At 51.0% G+C, this 18,811-nt stretch overlaps 1 non-coding gene across 1 annotated transcript; it reads left to right on the top strand.

Moving 5' to 3' along the window:
* Positions 1–10,824: 10,824 nt before the first annotated feature.
* LOC120828536 (U5 spliceosomal RNA) lies at positions 10,825–10,941 on the top strand. Its single transcript, XR_005713553.2, has one exon. It is a non-coding gene; the product is annotated as a U5 spliceosomal RNA (small nuclear RNA).
* Positions 10,942–18,811: the final 7,870 nt, after the last annotated feature.

Genomic DNA, 18,811 nt, shown 5'->3' with positions numbered 1-18,811 from the left:
TTCATGCAGGATTTGTGGATTTAGGAACATCGGTTGGTCCCACACATGTTGTACGCTTTTACAATCGTATTTCACCCGTTTGACAAACACTCCCCATGCTCCCAACACCTCCTTGTAGTACTCAGACACTCCAATTAGCATGCCCTTCTTCAGTTCCATAAATAATCACTTTCTCCACACCCACCACCCACCTTTATTGCCTCCTTTAAGAATATCTTCCATACCTGATCATCCTTCTCTTTTATATATCTTGTCAGCATTTTCACCCGGAGTGCATTCTTTTTTTTCCTCCAAATTAATTAGTTTTAATCCACCATCATTGTACTCATTTTACAACACTTCTCGTGCTATTCTAACACCCCTTCCACCCCATAGAAACTCACTCACTAGAGTCAGGCACATGCATCACACTCATTGTGTAAACCAGCTTACTCATTATCAGGGCATTTGCAACCACCACCTTCCCCTTCAGCTTCAATCGCCTGCGTCCCCAAAACATTAATATCCTCCTTATGCTATTCATTATCCCTTCATATTGCATGTCCCTCCCTTCTCTTCCTTCTAAACCTAAATTAATCCCAAGGATTTTTAAATAGTTCTTCCTTTCTTTCAATCCCACATCTTCTCTCCCTTTCTTATCCACTCTATGTTAACCTTTGCTCCTGATGCTCTGCTGTATACCCCCACGGTCTTTAACTGTTATTGTTGTGTCATCCGCATACTGGTGCAGTAGACTCACCCCCCCGGCAAGTCTACACCCCTGATCTCTTTATTTTGCACAAGTAGTGCAGCTAGCGGTTCTGCTGACAGTGCACATAGCATAGCAGACAGTGGGCACCCTTGTCTAACTGACCTCTCAAGTGGAATTTTGCTTGTCACCACCCCATTTATTTTAATGTGACTAACAGCTTTCCCGTACAATCTTTTGATCCATCCGATTATCTGATGGCCAAACCCTGCTTTTTCTAATACATTGTACAGGTATTGGTGGTCTACTCTATCAAATGCCTTATTTAGGTCTACATTCACTACTATCCCTCCCTTTCCTTCCTTCATGTGCTCTATTGTGTCTACTCTACTGACCCCATCACCTTCTTAATCCTATTCGCCAGTACTCTAGCTAAAATGGTGTAATCAGTGTTCAAACAGCTCAGTGGCCTGTAGTTTTCTAATTTCCTTATGTATTATGGTAACTAACCCTGTTGCCACACTCACTGGCATCTCATCCTTCTGTTCCATCCATTTAAACAGTCAACTAAACCATCAGTCCCTGGGCTCTTGTTTTTCCCTAACCCTTGTATGGCATTCTCTATTTCCGCTGTTTGTATACCTCCCTCGCACATCTGCTTAGCTTCCTCGCTCAGCTTAGCCTCCATCTTCTCCAACACTTGTTGCCTGGTCTCCTTATCAACCTCATCCTTGCTAAATAGTTCTTTATAAAATTCTTCTACTCGTTCGATTATCTTTTCTCCCTCCTTCCCCTCCACCGTTCAAATTTTTTTTGTTTGTTTTGTCTTTTCCAACCCTAGAAAGAATCCTGTACACTTCTCTCCCTCAATCATATATCTAGCTCTACTTCTAACCATTGCCCCCATGCAGTTCGTGTGCTCTATCTCCTGTAGCTCATCTTTAATTTGGATGTATTGTTCTAGTCCATGTCCTCCATCATTGTCTGCCCTCTCAGTTTCTCTTGCTAGTTCCTCCCTAAGTCTCCTTTCCCTCTCCCTTTCCCTGCTATTCCTTCCCCTGCTGTATCTAATACTTATGGTTTTCATCTCCTCCCCACTTCGTCCTCATCCATACTTCCATTCTTTCTTCTCAGTATACATTCTCTTATGTTTTCTTTGTACTTTTCTTCCTCAAGCAGCTTCCTATTTATGCACCATACACCCCCTCCTCTCCTTTCACACACATTCCCCAGGGTGAATCTCACTACCCTATGCTCACTGAGAGCAGCTGTTCTGTACTCTATTTCTCCGATTCTACTTACTAGGCTCTTTGAACTCAGTACCAAGTCTATCCTGCTTTGTTTAAGTACTCCTTTCACCACTTGATGCCTTGAAAAAACCCTCTCTTGGATTGTTTTCCCTCCACACGTCCCGGTCTCTGGGCGGCAGCCTCGGTCTCCCTCAGCTCCAGCGGCTCCAACATCTGCTCCGTCAAAGATCTTTGCACGCCCGGCATGTCCATCCTGGTCACCAGACTTGATTCTCCTTCCGTCCCACTTCCTGTCTCCTCCGCCTGCTGGTGCTCCGGAGTTCCCTCCTTCTCTCTGCTCGCATCATCCGCAACTCCGATCTCACAGCTTTCCTCCGTCGGGTCTCGACTCTCTGCTCTCTCGGTCGTCTCCTTGGTCTGCGCCTCCCCCTCCTCTTGGTCATTAGTTGGTGAGGAGTCCCCCTTTGTCTCTCGTCCAGATGTCCCCGCCTCTCCACACATACACCAGATCCCTCCCATGCCGCAGGCATTACATTTTTTCTCCTCCTCGCACTCCCGTGCGTAGTGTCCAGTCCTCCCGCATTTGAAGCATTTAAACTCCGGGCAGTCTCTCACCACGTGGCCTGGCTGAATGCATAGGCGACAAACCTTCACCTGTCGGTCATGTATGACCCGAAAGTGTTCTGTTCCTCCCACTATACTAAAAACTTAGTTGAGTAGGGCAGGGATTTCACCGTTTCTGTAAACTTGACCTTTACATATCTTGTCCCATCAGCAATGTCCGTGCCTGGCCACATCCTCCTCCTTATCCTGGAGACTGCTTTCACCCCTCAATTTCTCATGGATCTCCTTGTCCTCCATGTATATGGGGAGCGCCAGGAAAGACACCACCATTTCATCCGTCTGAATGTCTCTTGCCAGAATTCTGGAGTCCCTGATCTTTACACCATCCATTAAGCGTTCTTTTCCTGTACTTGTTTGCATTGTTACTTCATATTGTTTGGGAGTCTTATACCTGCAGCCTGTCACTACTCCGCAGTCCTCTTTTACTTTTCTTAGCATGTCCATCATTGTAATTCGCTCTTCTCCCACTATATCCACCAATACTGTCAATTTTATAATACTGTCGACAGCGGACCCTTGGGCGTGTCCAAGAGGTATGGCCATAAGTAACAGTTTGTCCTCTTCCTAATCCTTTAAAATGTGTCAAAAGATTTAGACTTTTAAAAATCAAAAGGAGTAACTTTCTAATGCCTTCTTGATTTCTTCCAGAGATAGAAATGAAAAAGCTTACAGCACCTGGGATTCCCAGGCGGTCCTCCATCCAAGTACTAACGAGGCCCTACTCGGCTTAGCTTCTGAGATCAGACGGAGCTTTTTTTGTTTTAATCTTTTTTTTTTTTCAATCACAAATAACATTTTAACTATATATAAAACTCGTGGGTTACGGCATACAAAAGACCACTACACAAAACCATACCAAAAACAAAAAAAACCTAGACAGAGGGGCTTCTAGGGGCAAATTATATTTAACACATTGTAACAGGTTGGTCCTCTGGGGGGGTCTTGGAATGACGGGCACGAGGCAGTCGGGTCCATTGTAAATGGTTTTTTATTCGTATTTCCACACAAACACACCAACAACAACACCGGCTCCAGCCTCCTCGCCTCGCTTTCTCTGCTGTCGCCGGATCTCTCCTACTTAACAAAAGTATATTGATTACTGATTCACATCAGCTGAGGCCAATTGCCTCCCCCGGCACCGTTCCCTGAACCACTCCCTTCTCAGTCCCCCCCTGCAGCTGAGCCAAAACCACGCCCGCCACCACATACCCCCACCGCCCGACTTAGGCCGGGGAGCCATCCGGCCGAACCTACTCCCCCCCTCGCCCTCGAGAGGGCGGGAGAGGAAGTCCGCCACGACCATCTGCGCCCCCTGCCTATGGACCACCTTGAAATTAAAAGGCTGTAGAGCCAGATACCACCGAGTGATCCGGGCGTTAGCATCTTTCATGCGGTGGAGCCATTGGAGCGGGGCGTGGTCCGAACAGAGGGTGAATGAGCGTCCCAGGAGGTAGTAGCGTAGGGAGTCGACCGCCCACCGGATGGCCAGGCACTCCTTCTCTACTGTGCTGTACCTGGCCTCCCTCTCGGACAGCTTCCTACTGATGTACACCACGGGGCGGTCCACCCCCCCCACCTCCTGGGACAAAACGGCCCCCAGCCCCCTGTTCGACGCGTCAGTCTGCAGAATAAAGGGGAGAGAGAAGTTAGGAGTATGAAGGAGTGGTTCCCCACAGAGAGCCTGTTTTACCTTCTCAAACACCTGCTGGCACTGCTCCGACCACTGGACCGGATCTGACGCACCTTTCCGGGTCAGGTCGGTCAAGGGGCTGGTGAGGTCCGCGAAGCCGGGGATGAACCGCCTGGAATACCCCGCCAGCCCCAAGAACCGCCTCACCTCTTTTTTGGTCTTGGGCCGCGGGCAGGCCGCGATAGCAGTCGTCTTGTCCACCTGAGGGCACACCTGCCCGCCCCCCAAGTGGTACCCCAAATACCGTACCTCCACCCGTCCAACCGCACACTTCCCCGGGTTGGCGGTGAGCCCCGCCTGTCCCAGCGCCTCCAGCACCGCGCCCACCTGCCGCACATGCTCCGCCCAGGTGGTGCTGTGGATAATCACGTCGTCCAGGTAAGCGGCAGCATATGCCGCGTGCGGACGCAGCACCCGATCCATGAGACGCTGAAACGTGGCCGGGGCCCCAAACAGCCCAAAGGGAAGTGTGGTAAATTGGTACAAACCGTACGGGATGGAGAATGCCGTTTTCTCCTTGGACTCTGGCGACAGAGGAATCTGCCAGTAGCCCTTGGTTAAATCCAGTGTCGTGAAGAAACGTGCAGTGCCTAGCCGGTCCAGGAGTTCGTCGACCCGGGGCATTGGGTAGGCATCGAACCGTGACACGCCATTTACCCTGCGATAGTCCACGCAGAACCGTACAGATCCATCCTTCTTAGCCACAAGGACGATGGGGCTGCACCAGGCACTGTTGGACTCTTCTATTACCCCCAACTCCAACATACTCGCCAATTCCCTCCGAACCACTTCTTTCTTGTGTTCGGGCAACCTGTAGGGTCGAGACCTCACTGTCACGCCCGGGGGCGTCTTGATACTGTGAACTATGAGGTCGGTCCGGCCTGGCAAGGGAGAGAACACATTAGCAAACCGCTCCTGCAACCTGGCAACGTCCGCCCTCTGGCTCTCGGAGAGATGAGCGTCTCGAGGGAGCGAGGTATGATTACCTGCTTTTGGAACATCCGGCCCCAGCTCCTCCCCTTCAGATACCGCAGAGACCAGAGAGACGGACTCCACCCCCCTCCAGGCTTTCAGGAGGTTCAGGTGGTATATCTGTGTACCCCCGCCCCTGTCAGACCGCACCACCTCGTAGTCGACGTCCCCCACCTGCCGTGTGACCTCGAAGGGCCCTTGCCACTTGGCTAGGAGTTTAGAGTTGGAAGTAGGAAGCAATACAAGTACCTTTTCTCCCGGTGTGAATCGTCGCAGCCTGGCCCCTCTGTCGTACAGCCGTTGTTGTCGCTCCTGGGCCTGCAGCAAATTCTCTCGTGACATCTGGCCCAGTGTGTGGAGTTTTGCTCGCAGGTCCAGGACGTACTGGATCTCATTTTTGCAGGGGCTCGGACCTTCCTCCCAGTTTTCTTTAATCAGGTCCAGCACCCCCCGCGGCGTCCTGCCAAACAAAAGTTCAAAGGGAGAAAATCCCGTGGAGGCCTGGGGGACCTCCCGCACTGCAAACAACAGAGGGTCAAGCCAGTGGTCCCAATTACGTTCATCGTCGCCAATAAATTTACGGATCATGGACTTCAGAGTCTTATTCATGCGTTCCACCAGCCCATCTGTCTGCGGGTGGTACACGCTCGTACGAATGGACTTAATGCCCAGTAACCCGTAAAGTTCTCTCAGTGTGCGCGACATGAACGAGGTGCCCTGGTCAGTCAGAATCTCCTTAGGGATTCCAACTCGGGAGATGACCTGAAACAGAGCCTGCGCGACGCTCTTTGCAGAGATATTGCGCAACGGCACTGCCTCCGGATACCGCGTTGCGTAATCCACGTGAACCAACACAAAGCGATATCCGCGTGCGCTCCGGTGAAACGGCCCGATGAGGTCCATGCCGATCCGCTCGAACGGGACCTCCACCAACGGCAGAGGACGCAACGGCGCCCTCGGAATGGCCGGAGCGTTCACTAACTGACACTCCGGGCAGGACGTCCCCCCGGATGCCTGGCCAATAAAATCGGGTCATTATCCGGTCTAGCGTTTTCTCGTATCCCATGTGACCAGCCATCGGGTTATAGTGAGCCGCCTGGAAGATAATTTCCCGGCGGCTTTTTGGCACCAGCAACTGTGTGTTTTCCTGCCCCGTCTGAGTGTCACTCTATACAGTCTGTCCCTAATCAATGAAAAGTGCGGAAATGACTGCGCTGCGTCAGGGCGCACCAGGTGACCATCAATACGTATCACTTGGTCGTAGGCTGAGCGTAGGGTATCGTCACGAGACTGTTCGAGTGGAAAATCTTCCATGGAGCGAAACTCTGGAGCCGGCGAAGTCTCTACAGGAGGCTCCGCGGGCTCCCCCTCCCCGTCTGCAGCGTCGGACGACCCCGCGTCACCGCTGAGCACAGCACACATCTCGCATAACCCTGTCGGTCGTGAACGCACCCCCGTAGCCCCGCCCATTAACTTACCAAACCCCGGCCAATCTGTACCTAAAATGACGGGGTGCGTCAGGTGGGAGCTAACCGCGACCTTCATTCTATGCTTTTCCCCCGCATATCTAATTTCCACCGATACCACAGGATACTCGTGAACATCCCCATGCACACACCTTATTCTCACCCGGTCTGCCTCCACCAATGCCCCCGGACGAACCAGGCTCTGATGAATCATAGACTGCGTGCAGCCCGAATCCACCATCGCCTGGCGTGTACCCCCCTGGATTCTTACCGAAACGCGGTACGTCGCTCCCGGACCGGGGGAGGGTGCCGGAACGCCGGCAACTCGGATCACCTGTCCCACCTCCCTCAGCGGGCACTCTCTCCGGAGGTGACCGAGCCGCCCGCACCTCCAACACTCCTGCCCCGGCGCTTGAGAACCTCTCTGGGGGTCGGGAAGGGTGCTCGAGTTCCCCGAGGTCGGTGGGTCGTGGGCAGGGGAAAAAGGCACCAGCCGCGGAGCCGGCCTGGGTCGCGGCGCAGCTCCTGGTCCGGCCAACGCTGGCAAATTCTCCCAGTCACTCTGCCCGTTGGGATGCACCGCCAGATGGTCCTCCGCCAGGGTGATGGCTGCCTCCAGGGTCGTCGGACGGTGGCACCGGACCCACGCCGCTGTCCTGGCCGGGAGCCCCTCCCCGAACTGCTCCAGCACCACTCGCGTCAACACCCCTTGGACACTTCAGCGCTGTCTGGCTGCAGCCACCTCGTGGCGGCATCTCTCAGCCGCTGGCCGAACGCGAACGGGCGGTCCCCGGGCCCCAGCCTGGCTTCCCGGAATCGCCGGCGGTGGTCTTCCGGCGACAGCCCCAGTCTGTCCACCACAGCCTTTTTAACGGTGGCGTAGTCGCGCCGCGCCGCCGGTGGCAGCCCCATGGCCGCGATCTGCGCCTCCCCGGTCAGGAGAGGTAAAAGCCGGACCGGCCACTCCCCCCCTGGCCAGCCGCACGCCTCCGCCTCGAAGGTCTCCAAGAATGACTGGACGTCGTCGTCCCCAGTCATTCGCTGCAGCGTGAGCCCGGCGAACGCAGCGGGTCTCTGCGTCAGCGGCGCGGCCGCGGGCTGCGCCGCCAGCTGTTCCAGCGCCCGGGCCTGTCTCTCCACCTGGGCTTGGAGCGCCCCCAGAAATTGCCGGTTAGCCTCTGCCTGCTCCTTCTGGACGGCCGCCAGCTCTACGATCATCTGGCCGAGCGCCACAAGCGGCTGGGTCGGCATCCCCTGCTGGTGTCCGTCAGCCGTCATTTCCTCCCCCCAGCCAAGTTGGGCGCCACTGTAACAGGTTGGTCCTCTGGGGGGGTCTTGGAATGACGGGCACGAGGCAGTCGGGTCCATTGTAAATGGTTTTTTATTCGTATTTCCACACAAACACACAACAACAACACCGGCTCCAGCCTCCTCGCCTCGCTTTCTCTGCTGTCGCCGGATCTCTCCTACTTAACAGAAGTATATTGATTACTGATTCACATCAGCTGAGGCCAATTGCCTCCCCCGGCACCGTTCCCTGAACCACTCCCTTCTCAGTCCCCCCCTGCAGCTGAGCCAAAACCACGCCCGCCACCACACACATCAATTTGATATAGTTTGTATACATTCCCCATATAGTTCTTCTTCCACACAGAAAAAATGACAATGATTTATCGAAGCTGCAAAAACAAAACAAAACAAAACACAGGGTTAACCCACACTACCATATGGTTCACAGGGAGAAGCATAGCTTCTCCTCTTCATCAATACTACATATTGTGGTATCTTCCATAAAATGTTTCTTGCACCATTCCCTTTTACACATAAATAATAACTTGACGTGCGCTTTAAACATATTCTTAAACATTGCAATTACATCTGTTTTTATGTTATCAAATAGCGCCCGGTTTCCTTTTAGCAGTACCGCATATCTGGTAAAACTAAGAATGGTGTTGGTTGCAATTGCGGTACCATCTTTCTTTTTAGGCAAGCCAAAGAGCCAAACCCACTCCCACTGGCCAATGTTTTCGGCCCTCACTCCACAACAGGTCATCAATATAGATTTGATATAAGCTTGAATGGGATTTAAAGCGGAGCATTTCATAAATAGATGCTCCAGATCTTCGTCTTCCCTTTCACACACAGCACAAGTCCTTTGACAAATCTTTTTGTGGATCTGATGCATATCCTCCTGTGCCTTAGCTTGAATTCTGCTTGGAATAAAGCGTGCGGTAGGTAAGGTACATCTACATTTAACCAAATGGTCCCTATCTGCTTATCTGGGAAAAGTTCCTTCCACCTTTTCTCCGATGCAGGCTTCATGACTACTTTCTGTACCAGTATGTTATAAATGCATTTTGTTTTGGTTTTACCTATTGGCGTATACTCGTCCCCGAGGAATTCCATTTCATCGTCCTGCATCAGCTCCTCGTCATCTATAAGGTGTAACCAAGCATTGTCCACACAGTTAAATACTCTTGCACCAACATCTCTAATTTGTTTTGCTTTATACCTCACATTTGCTCTTTTCTCTATATTAAAAACCAATCCGCCTGCTGCTTTACATATGCTCCCCAAGGACGTCAATTCCGAGCGCCCATTCCGGCAGCTCGCATGACCCCTGTACCATGTACAATTGTTGACAGTACCAGCACATTAGACACTTTTACCTTCCCTCTGATGGTAAGCCCTCGGGCTTGCCACAGATTACAGATGTTCCTAGTTCTTTTTATGGCTTCATGCCAGTTTTTATCCCGTGCAGCGCTTTCGATTTTCCCTATATACACACACTCCTAAAACCTTCCTCTCATCTACCAATTTGAATCCCCATTTATTTATATCTATGTTATCTTCTTTAAACACCATCATTTCAGATTTCCCACTGTTAACTTTAGCTCCCGAAGCCTTTTCATAATCATTTATATGATTCATTACCCCCTCTATATATGTACTGTTTTTTACAAAAATATTAATATTGTCCGCATACTGTACTACCTTTAAATTCCTATTCCCATTCGTGTTGATCCCTACTATCCTATCATCGTTATTCATCAAAGCCAAAGGTTCGACCACCAGGTTGAAGAGCGTAGCTGACATAGGACATCCCTGTCGGATTGACCTCTGTAGCCCTACCTGCTCGGTCAGGAACCCATTTACCTTTATCCTGCTTTTGGCATTTACATACAATAATTTGACCCAATTAATATATCTCTCCCCAAAACCATTTATCTTAATATATCTCTCCCCAAAAACATTTACTTAAAACCTCCCACAAAAAACTATGCTCTACTCGATCAAACGCTTTCTCTAGATCTATCCCCAATAAACACCCACCTTCCCTATTTAGGATGCCCACTACATTTTTTACCGTAATTATATTATCGTTAATCTCCCTGCCTGGAATACCATACGTTTGCGTAACCGTAACAATACCTTTTATTACCCCCCTCATCTTAAAGGCTAATATTTTTGCAATAATTTTGTAATCCATATTTAAAACACTTATCGGTCTATAATAGTCTAACTTATCTTTACTCCCTTTCTTCTTGTATATTAAAGTGATGATCCCCTCCATTAGTCTATCTGAAGTTTTGTGTTCTCCTTCTCCATTTCTTCAAACACCTGAAGCAGGATTTGGGAGAAAAACTCTGGGAACGCCTGATACAGTTCTGCCGTAAGTCAGACCCCGGGCTCTTATTCTTTTTCAGATTTTTTATTGCGGTCTCTATATCCTGTGCAGCTATATCCTGATCACAAAGCACTTTGTCCATTGCATTTATTTTTGCCCCAATGTGGCTGGTAATTCGGTCTATCTCTCCCAGAGGGCTTTGCCCCTTGTATAACTCCTCATAGTATTCATGCACTATACCCAATATCTCATCTTTTTCTTCCTGGGATTCCCAGGCGGTCTTCCATCCAAGTACTAACCAGGCCCTACTCTGCTTAGCTTCTGAGATCAGGCAGAGCCAGAGCGATATGGCCGTAAGCAACAGTTTTGTCCTCTTCCTAATCCTTTTAAATGTGTCAAAAGAGTTGGAGTTTATATTGGACAACCGCAGCTCAACCAATCCCTACCACAAGAGGGATCACTGTTGCAACTGGGATATAAGGCTGCCTGCCACCCAATTCAACAACCGACTTTGGTTTCTCTTCAATACGCATAAGTCTTTTGCCTTTTACTAAAGACTCGCGTGGAGAGGAACAACAATGAGTTGACCATATTCTTGGCAGGCTCTGCCAATTGGCTGAGCCTCATGTACTTGTGTGAAAAGAAAATCAGTTGGACAGAGGCTCCTGACAATGAAGCACAAACAAAGTTACGTATGGAGTCCCTAGTGGAGCCTTGCAGCAAGTCTCAAATCACTGTCTGAATCCAAAGTGAAATCAACGAGATAGCAGGACTTTACACTTTTGCTTGTAAACAAATCAATGACTGTGGGTCCTTGGTCGGACAGAGATGCCTGATAGTGGAGAACAAACCAAGGTCCCGTTTAATCATCACTGGAGTCTCCAGTGGAGCAAGTCTCAAATCAGCAAATGACTGTCTGAATCAACAGTTAAATCAACAAGATTTCAGCTGGAGTTTACACTTTTGATTGGAAGGAAATCAATGTTTTTTTGATGATGGGGGCAGCGTGGGGAGTGGGTTGTTAAGTAGCAAGCGACTGCTACGCCCAGTTGAAAGAACCGCACCCCGACAATTGAGCAATGTGCTAGTACGTTGGGTCTGCAAACAAACAGTTTGGTGTTATCGCTTCTCGGCCTTTTGGCTAAGATCAGGTGTAGTAGTGGATGCTAAAGCTGTGCGGTGTATGGAGCTGTTAAAGTCCCATCCTAACACAGGCAATCATGTCTACAGGACTGAGGATCTCGGTACAATTTACTTGGAAGGCAACAGAAGATGAGAAGCACGGTAAAAGGGAATGGTTCGTGCGCACTGTCGTAGTGGGAGCACTGAAGATTGACCCGCCCAGGTATACTGTCTGCAGTGGAATGCAGTAGGAGGTGGTTTTGACCTGACTCTACACAGCCAAGCAGTATATGAGAGGGTGATGGAGACAGCGAGGGAAAAGGCGGAAGAAAAGGCCTTTTCAAAGTTCCGAGGCTCTTTGCAAGAGGAACTTTAAGATGGTAACGGTCCACATGTACAACCCATACGTGGGGGACGAGACGGTCATATCCTGGTTGGCGATGTATGCGAATGTGGAGTTGGCTGTGAGATACCTGAGGGACAGTTTTGGCATCTGGTCAGGGCGGAGACAATTTAAGGTTCTCCTAGAAGACAACCCCGGCGGAGGCATCCTCCAGCCTACTTCAGTATTGGAGAAGACAGGGGTTTCCTCTTTTACTCCAATCAACCCAGTTTCTGCAGACAATGCCGCAGTTTTGGGCACATGGCGACGGAATGCACCGATGGTCCATGCCGGAACTGTGGTGGAAGGGGACACAGCGTGGGGCCCCAAAGACTTGCCATGGATGGAGAAGGGGCACATTGTCCGCAACTGCCCAACCAGAACCCGTAGCTATGCAGAGGTAGCATAACAAGGGGAGGTCTCCGTCCTTACCGCGTTGGAGGAGGCACTACAGGGGCGGACTGTGTCATCAGCTCGGAGGAGGAGGACACCAGGAAAGAGACAATCCAGGGGGTCAGGAATAGGAGCATTTCATCCAGGGGTGAGCAGGCTTCGGCAGGAGCAACTGAGGCAGGACCACGGGTGCAGAGGTCAAGAAGGAAGAAGAAGCTGGCAGACGGACGTGCGATGGGGGAGAACCGGGAATCCCCAGAAACCGAGTCGGAGGGTAGGAGCAAACAGGCTTCAGTGGAGATCTCATTGAGTGCTGCAGGATTTGAGAAAACGGGGGGGGACTCCGCAGAGGGAGCTGCCCCAGGACATTTCACAAAGCCCGGTACAGCCTTTGGGGGAGGAAGGGCAGGAATACGTTGCCAATAAAGACCAACTGGAAGACGTTTTCTTGCCAACAGCGAGAAACCAGGGGACTGAGGGTAAGGGGGGGAGACATTTATGAGGTATTGAATGGCCTTATTTTCAGTGGTGACCATAAATGTCAGGGGTATGAGAAATGCTGTGAAAGGGCGAGTGTCTTCCAATATCTGTTACAGACGCCCCTATATGTTTGCTTTCTGCAGAAAGATTTTTCGGAGGGCTGGCTCAAGGGTGAGTCGAGATGAGGAGTAGGGGGGTGTACACTCCTCAGGGGTGGGAATCGTGTTGGGAAATAAAGATTTTCAGGTCCGGGACAGCTTCTCAGTAGTGCAGGGGAGGGTACTGGTGGTGGATGCATTATGGAGGGGGGTTTTCTTTAGATTTATTAATGTGTATGCACCAGCGGAGCCGAAGGGACGTAAGGCCCTATTTATTGCACTAATGGAGGTGTGTGTCACGAATCAGGTGGTGGTTCTAGGGGGGGATTTCAACGTCTCTTTGGAAGGCACTGGGGATTTCAGTCGGCCGTATTTGGAAGAGGTGGTGCAGGCGTTCATGCTGAAGGATGGGTACAGGGCGAGGGAGGGCACCACTCGGTCGAATACACGGGGTTCCCGTAGTCGAATTGATTTTGTTTTTGTGCCAGCTGCGGTTGCTGTACGGAGGGCCGTTGTGGGACCAGTGTGGTTCTCGGACCTCAAACTTGAGGTGGCCTTCTCGGTGGCGGCCCCAATTTTTGAAAGAAGGGATAAGCAGAGGGAGAATTTGGGCCTATACTTTAAGGGGAAAGCTGATGGGTTCCTGAGGAGATGTGGGAGGGAATCCATCAATGTAGCAGAGACCTGTACGGGCTACAGGGGAAGGATGGTGACCTTGTATCAGATCCAGAAGGGATGGTTGGGGTTGCCTCCAAGTTTTGGGGGGATGCAATGGGGCCACAAGAGGAAGGAGTTTTTTTAAAGGGGCTTGAGGCTAGGGTGCCAGGGGAAGTGGTGGAGGCCCTAGAACGCCTGGTGGGTCTTGCAGAACGCCTGGTGGGTCTTGCAGAGTTGGAGGAAGCTATGAAAGGGTTGGGAGGGGGAAAGGTGCCGGGGATTGATGGGTTACCAAAGGAATTTTACGCGGCTTTCTGGGGGATCCTGGGGAAAGATTTCTTAGAAGTAGTGGGTGCAGTGCTGGAAGGGGGGCTGTTGGGGAGGACAATGAGGCAGTGGGTGTTGACTTTGTTACATAAAAAAGGGGAAAAAGAAGACTTGGGTAATTTCAGGCTGATAACTCTCCTCTGTGCCGATTATAAGATCCATCCATCCATTGTCAAACCGCTTATCCTGCACACAGGGTCGCGGGGGGGCTGGAGTCCATCCCAGCCAACTTCGGGCGATAGACAGGGTACACCCTGGATTGGTCGCCAGCCAATCGCAGGGCTACACAGAGACACACAACCATTCACACATCTAAGGGCAATTTAGAGTCCCCAATTAACCTGATCCCCAGAGCATGTCTTTGGACTGTGGGAGGAAGCCGGAGAACCCGGAGAGAACCCACGCAGACACGGGGAGAACATGCAGACTCCATACAGAAAGGCCACTGGGCGGAATCGAACCCAGGACCTACTTGCTGTGAGGCAACAGTGCCGCCGATTATAAGATCATCCAATGGAATTTAGGGCTGGTGAGGGATTGTATTCACTGGGTGGAGGAACGTGGGGTGCCTCTGATGCTGGTGGGGTTGGACATGGTTTGGATTGTCGGAGTGCGAGGGTCCAATAAGAAGGAGAAGAAAACAATGAGCCTCTCATCTGTCGGAAACCGTCACGAGCATCCCGCACATTTTTGGTCATTACCTTACTGGAGTCAGCCTTGGTAGCTTTGGGATTAAATTAAATTAGTTTCGGTCAACTCCGGTAGACCGCGCATACGTGACGTCATTTTTTTATCGATCCCACGCGATCAACTGGTACTGCCTTTGAGATCGACTGTCCTTCCAAGATGGCGCCGTTGATGGCTGCCACGGTGCGCTTCGGTTTTTGTTGATAATTATGTTTTCTGCCTGCTATTCCCAGAGCTCTTTCACCAGAGATGAGCTCTTGAACATCCGTGGAACAACTCCAGCGGAGTTACTTCCGTGGAATTACTGGACCTTATAGTCAAAGGTGCGCTCACCTTTCGTCACGCGGTGAGACGCCGTAGGAGAGGAAAACAGGCCGGCTCGCTGGTGAGACTCCGCAAGCATGGTTCTCGCATTCCGCTGCCAGGCATCTTTCTCTCCAAAGTGCGCTCACTGTGCAACAAACTGGACGAAATTCAGCTGCTGGTGAGAAGAGAGAGACTTTTCTACATCCTCCGTTTTGTGCTTCACGGAGACGTGGCTCTGCGGATCAATACCGGACTCTCCGAGCGGACCGCGACACGGAGCTCTGCGGCAAGACAAAGGGTGGAGGAATCTGCTTTTACTTCAACAACAGCTGGTGCAACGACGTAACGGTGATCCGGAAACTTTCTTCATCAACTGCAAACCATTTTATTCCCCCCGTGAGTTCGCTTCATTCATCCTGGTTGGTGTTTACATGCCGCCAGCGAGCAACGTGCACGAGGCACAGCGGACACTCGCCGACCAGATACGGCGTGTGGAGCGGACCAACCCGTACTCTTTAGTTATTGTCCTAGGGGACTTTAACAAAGGAAATCTCACACACAAACTTCAGACAGTTTATTAAATGCCCCACCAGAGAGGAGAACACGCTGGATCACTGTTACACCACAGTAAGCAGGGCTTATCACGCCGTCCCTCGTGCTGCACTGGGACACTCTGACCACGTCATGGTCCATCTGATTCCTGCACACAGGCAGAAACTAAAGCTCTGCAAACCTGTGGTGAGGGAATTCAAGAAGTGGACCAGTGAGGCGCTGGAGGATCTTCGGGCGTGCTTTGACTGCACAGACTGGGATGTTTTCAGGACGGCTACTGACTGTCTGGATGAGTTCACAGAGGCTGTAACTTCCTACATCGGCTTCTGTGAGGACAGCTGTGTACCATCATGCACCAGGGTGAGTTACAACAACGACAAACCCTGGTTCACGGCAGGACTCAGAACACTACGCCTGCAGAAGGACCATGCATTTAGGAGTGGGGACAAAGACTTGTACACAGAGGCAAAATACAAGTTTAGCAAGGCGGTGAGAGATGCTAGCAATGTGCTAGTACGTTGGGTCTGCAAACAAACAGTTTGGTGTTATCGCTTCTCGGCCTTTTGGCTAAGATCATCTATTTTTGACCACAAAAGCCAAGCGTGCGACAACAGAAGAATGGCTACGACACCAAACGAGAGGCTGATCCCAAAGGTCGGGCTGAGATATACTCTGAGATTTCTAGCCACCAAAGAAGAAGATCAAGTCCTGTCGAGAGTTTTTTTCGGAAAACAAGTTATCATGGGGCAGCTGCATTTGATGCAGGATGTTCTCTGTATTCAGTAGAACCAGCAGGAAAAAGCCTTCAGGACCGAGGACTGCCCCGCTCACCCTTGAAGAACTCGAGGGTGCTCTCAAAAGAATGAACAGGCGAAAGGTGCCGGGTAAAGACTAACATTTTGGGACATTCTGGGGCCGGTAGTGTTGGAGATCCTTTCCGCAGTACTCTGTACAGGTGCGATGGGAGGGTTTTTGGCCACCAGAGTTATCTCTCTTCTTTTTAAGAAGGGGGATCCAACCGACCTAGGGAACTAGCGGCTACTGACCATGCTGTGTGTAGACTACAAGCTCCTTGCAAAGGTGTTGGGCAGACCGTCTGGGCACAGCACTTACTCATGTGGTCCATGTGGATCAGACTTGCGCAGTGGCGGGACATTCGGTGAGATGGAATCTCCATCTTACCCGGGACGCTGTTGCATGGGCGGAAGACAGGCAGGTACCGCTTATGGTGGTGGGCCTCGATCAGGCAAAAGCGTTTGACAGGGTTCACTGATAGGTTTGTAGGATGGTTACGTGTATTGTACACAAGTGTGGGAAGCACAGTTTCGGTTAACGGTCACCTAGGGGAGGTTTTTAGGGTCCACGCAGGGGTCAGACAGGGGTGTCCGCTTTGACCACTGCTCTACATCCTTTACATGGAGCCCCTGGCGGAAGCCATTCGGGCTGACCCGGGTGTTACAGGTTTCCTGATACCTGGCAGCGGAGGCCTACGGGTCAAGCTGTCTCAGTACGCAGACACCACACTGCTGCTAGACAGCGATGCTTGCCTAACTCGATCCTTGGAGATTATCCAGAGCTTTGGGCGGGCAGCTGGTGAAAAACTAAACTGTGCCAAATCCTCCTTGAAGTTCTTTGGGCGCTGGAAAGACAGGACGGACGTACCAGGCGGGCTGCCGCTGTGCAAAGAACCCCTGAAGGTACTGAGGGTCAGTTTTGAGACAGTCCATAGTGCCACGGTCAACTGGACCAGGCGTTTTTTGGCAGCACAGAAGAAGCTTGCTCTCTGGAGAAGCAGGAAGCTGACTTTGATAGGGAAGGTACTTGTACTGAAGGTAGACGTTCTGCCATCTCTCCTCTATTTGGCATACATTTATCCGTTGCCGGACAGCATGAGGGGGCCCCTCATGCATCTAGTCTTCTTTTATCTGGGGAGGACGATACGAGTATGTGGCGAGGACCCGCATGATGGCTGCAATTGAAGCGGAGGGAGAGATGTGCCACACCTCCCCCTAAAACTGGACTGCATTTTTGTTTCCTTTTTGTTTAGACAGTTATCTGTTCCAGTGGCACATCCATCAGGACACTTCATATGGCTATATTTCTCCTACCAGGCCAGGGGTGTGATAGCTTAGAATAATCTAGCTCCCCAGGTGGAACAGCAGTCATGGCACTACCATCATGCAGCAAGGTGGTTGCGGGCTCACCCTGAGGCCTCGGGAACAGGTGTGTTATTGAGCCACAGGGCACTTTACAGGGTCGCCAGGAAGGGAGTGGTTGGGACACCAGCAGGTGTTTGGTGGGGGATCCAACCGCGGGCGCTTGACAATGGGCTCAAGGGCCTCAACTGGTTGTGTCTCCATAAGTGCCTGCCGGTACGAGATCTGCTTTATCGGCATGGTTTGACTTGAGCCCCCGCATGCCCGAGGGTGGGATGTCTACATGATAAGACCATAAAACATGTAATGTGGGACTGTACTTTTGCAAGTGTGGTGTGGGCAAGGGCAAATAAATGGCTAGTACAGTTGGTCCCAGGGTTTCATTTAACTTGGAGTGTGGTGAAAAAAAAGGTGTGAGCTTGGGAAGGACAATGATCCTCACATGGCTAATTGTGAGCCTCATCAAGAGGGGCCTGTGACGGGCGAGGCAAGACCTGGTGAACAACAACAAGGAAGTTAGCGTGGAGGGGGTAGTGAAGAGGATCTAGCTGGTGTTGAAGGGGAGAATGATGATGGACATCAGGTGGGTGAAGCATGCCGCCTTGGAGAGGTGGAAGGGAGGACTTGGGTTAAGGGGGGTTCCTTGGGGCTAGGTAGATTGATCTCATCCCTGAAAGTTTTCATTTGTGTTTGATTTGTTGATGTATTGTGAGAAGACCGAACTACAGATGAGTTTGTATGCTTTTGTGTGTTTGTTGTGTTGATGTATTGTGAAGAGACATAACCACAGATATGAGTTTGTATTGTGTAAAGATCTTTTTCATAATGTAACAACCTCCTTGACCCCCACCAGTCAGGTTTCAAGGCAGGCCACTCCACAGAGACTGCTCTCCTTGCTGTCTCTGAGCAACTCCACACTGCTAGAGCCGCCTCTCTCTCCTCTGTCCTCATCCTTCTGGACCTCTCTGCTGCATTTGACACGGTCAACCACCAGATCCTTATTTCCTCCCTTCAGGAACTTGGTGTCACAGGCTCTGCTCTCTCCCTTCTCTCGTCCTACCTCGATGGTCGCACCTACCGGGTAACCTGGCGAGGATCTGTGTCGGAACCTTGTCCTCTTACTACTGGAGTTCCTCAGGGTTCCGTGCAGGGTCCCCTCCTGTTTTCGCTTTACACAAACTATCTTGGCGCTGTCATTCGCTCGCATGGCTTCTCTTACCACAGCTATGCCGATGACACCCAACTAATTCTCTCCTTCCCTCACTCGGGACACCCAGGTGGCGGCTCGGATCTCTGCCTGTCTAACTGACATCTCTCAGTGGATGTCCGCCCA

This window comes from Gasterosteus aculeatus, chromosome 11, assembly GCF_964276395.1.
Source record: "Gasterosteus aculeatus chromosome 11, fGasAcu3.hap1.1, whole genome shotgun sequence".
NCBI classification, from domain to species: Eukaryota; Metazoa; Chordata; class Actinopteri; order Perciformes; family Gasterosteidae; genus Gasterosteus; species Gasterosteus aculeatus.
This window is presented reverse-complemented; position numbering and strand designations above follow the sequence as displayed.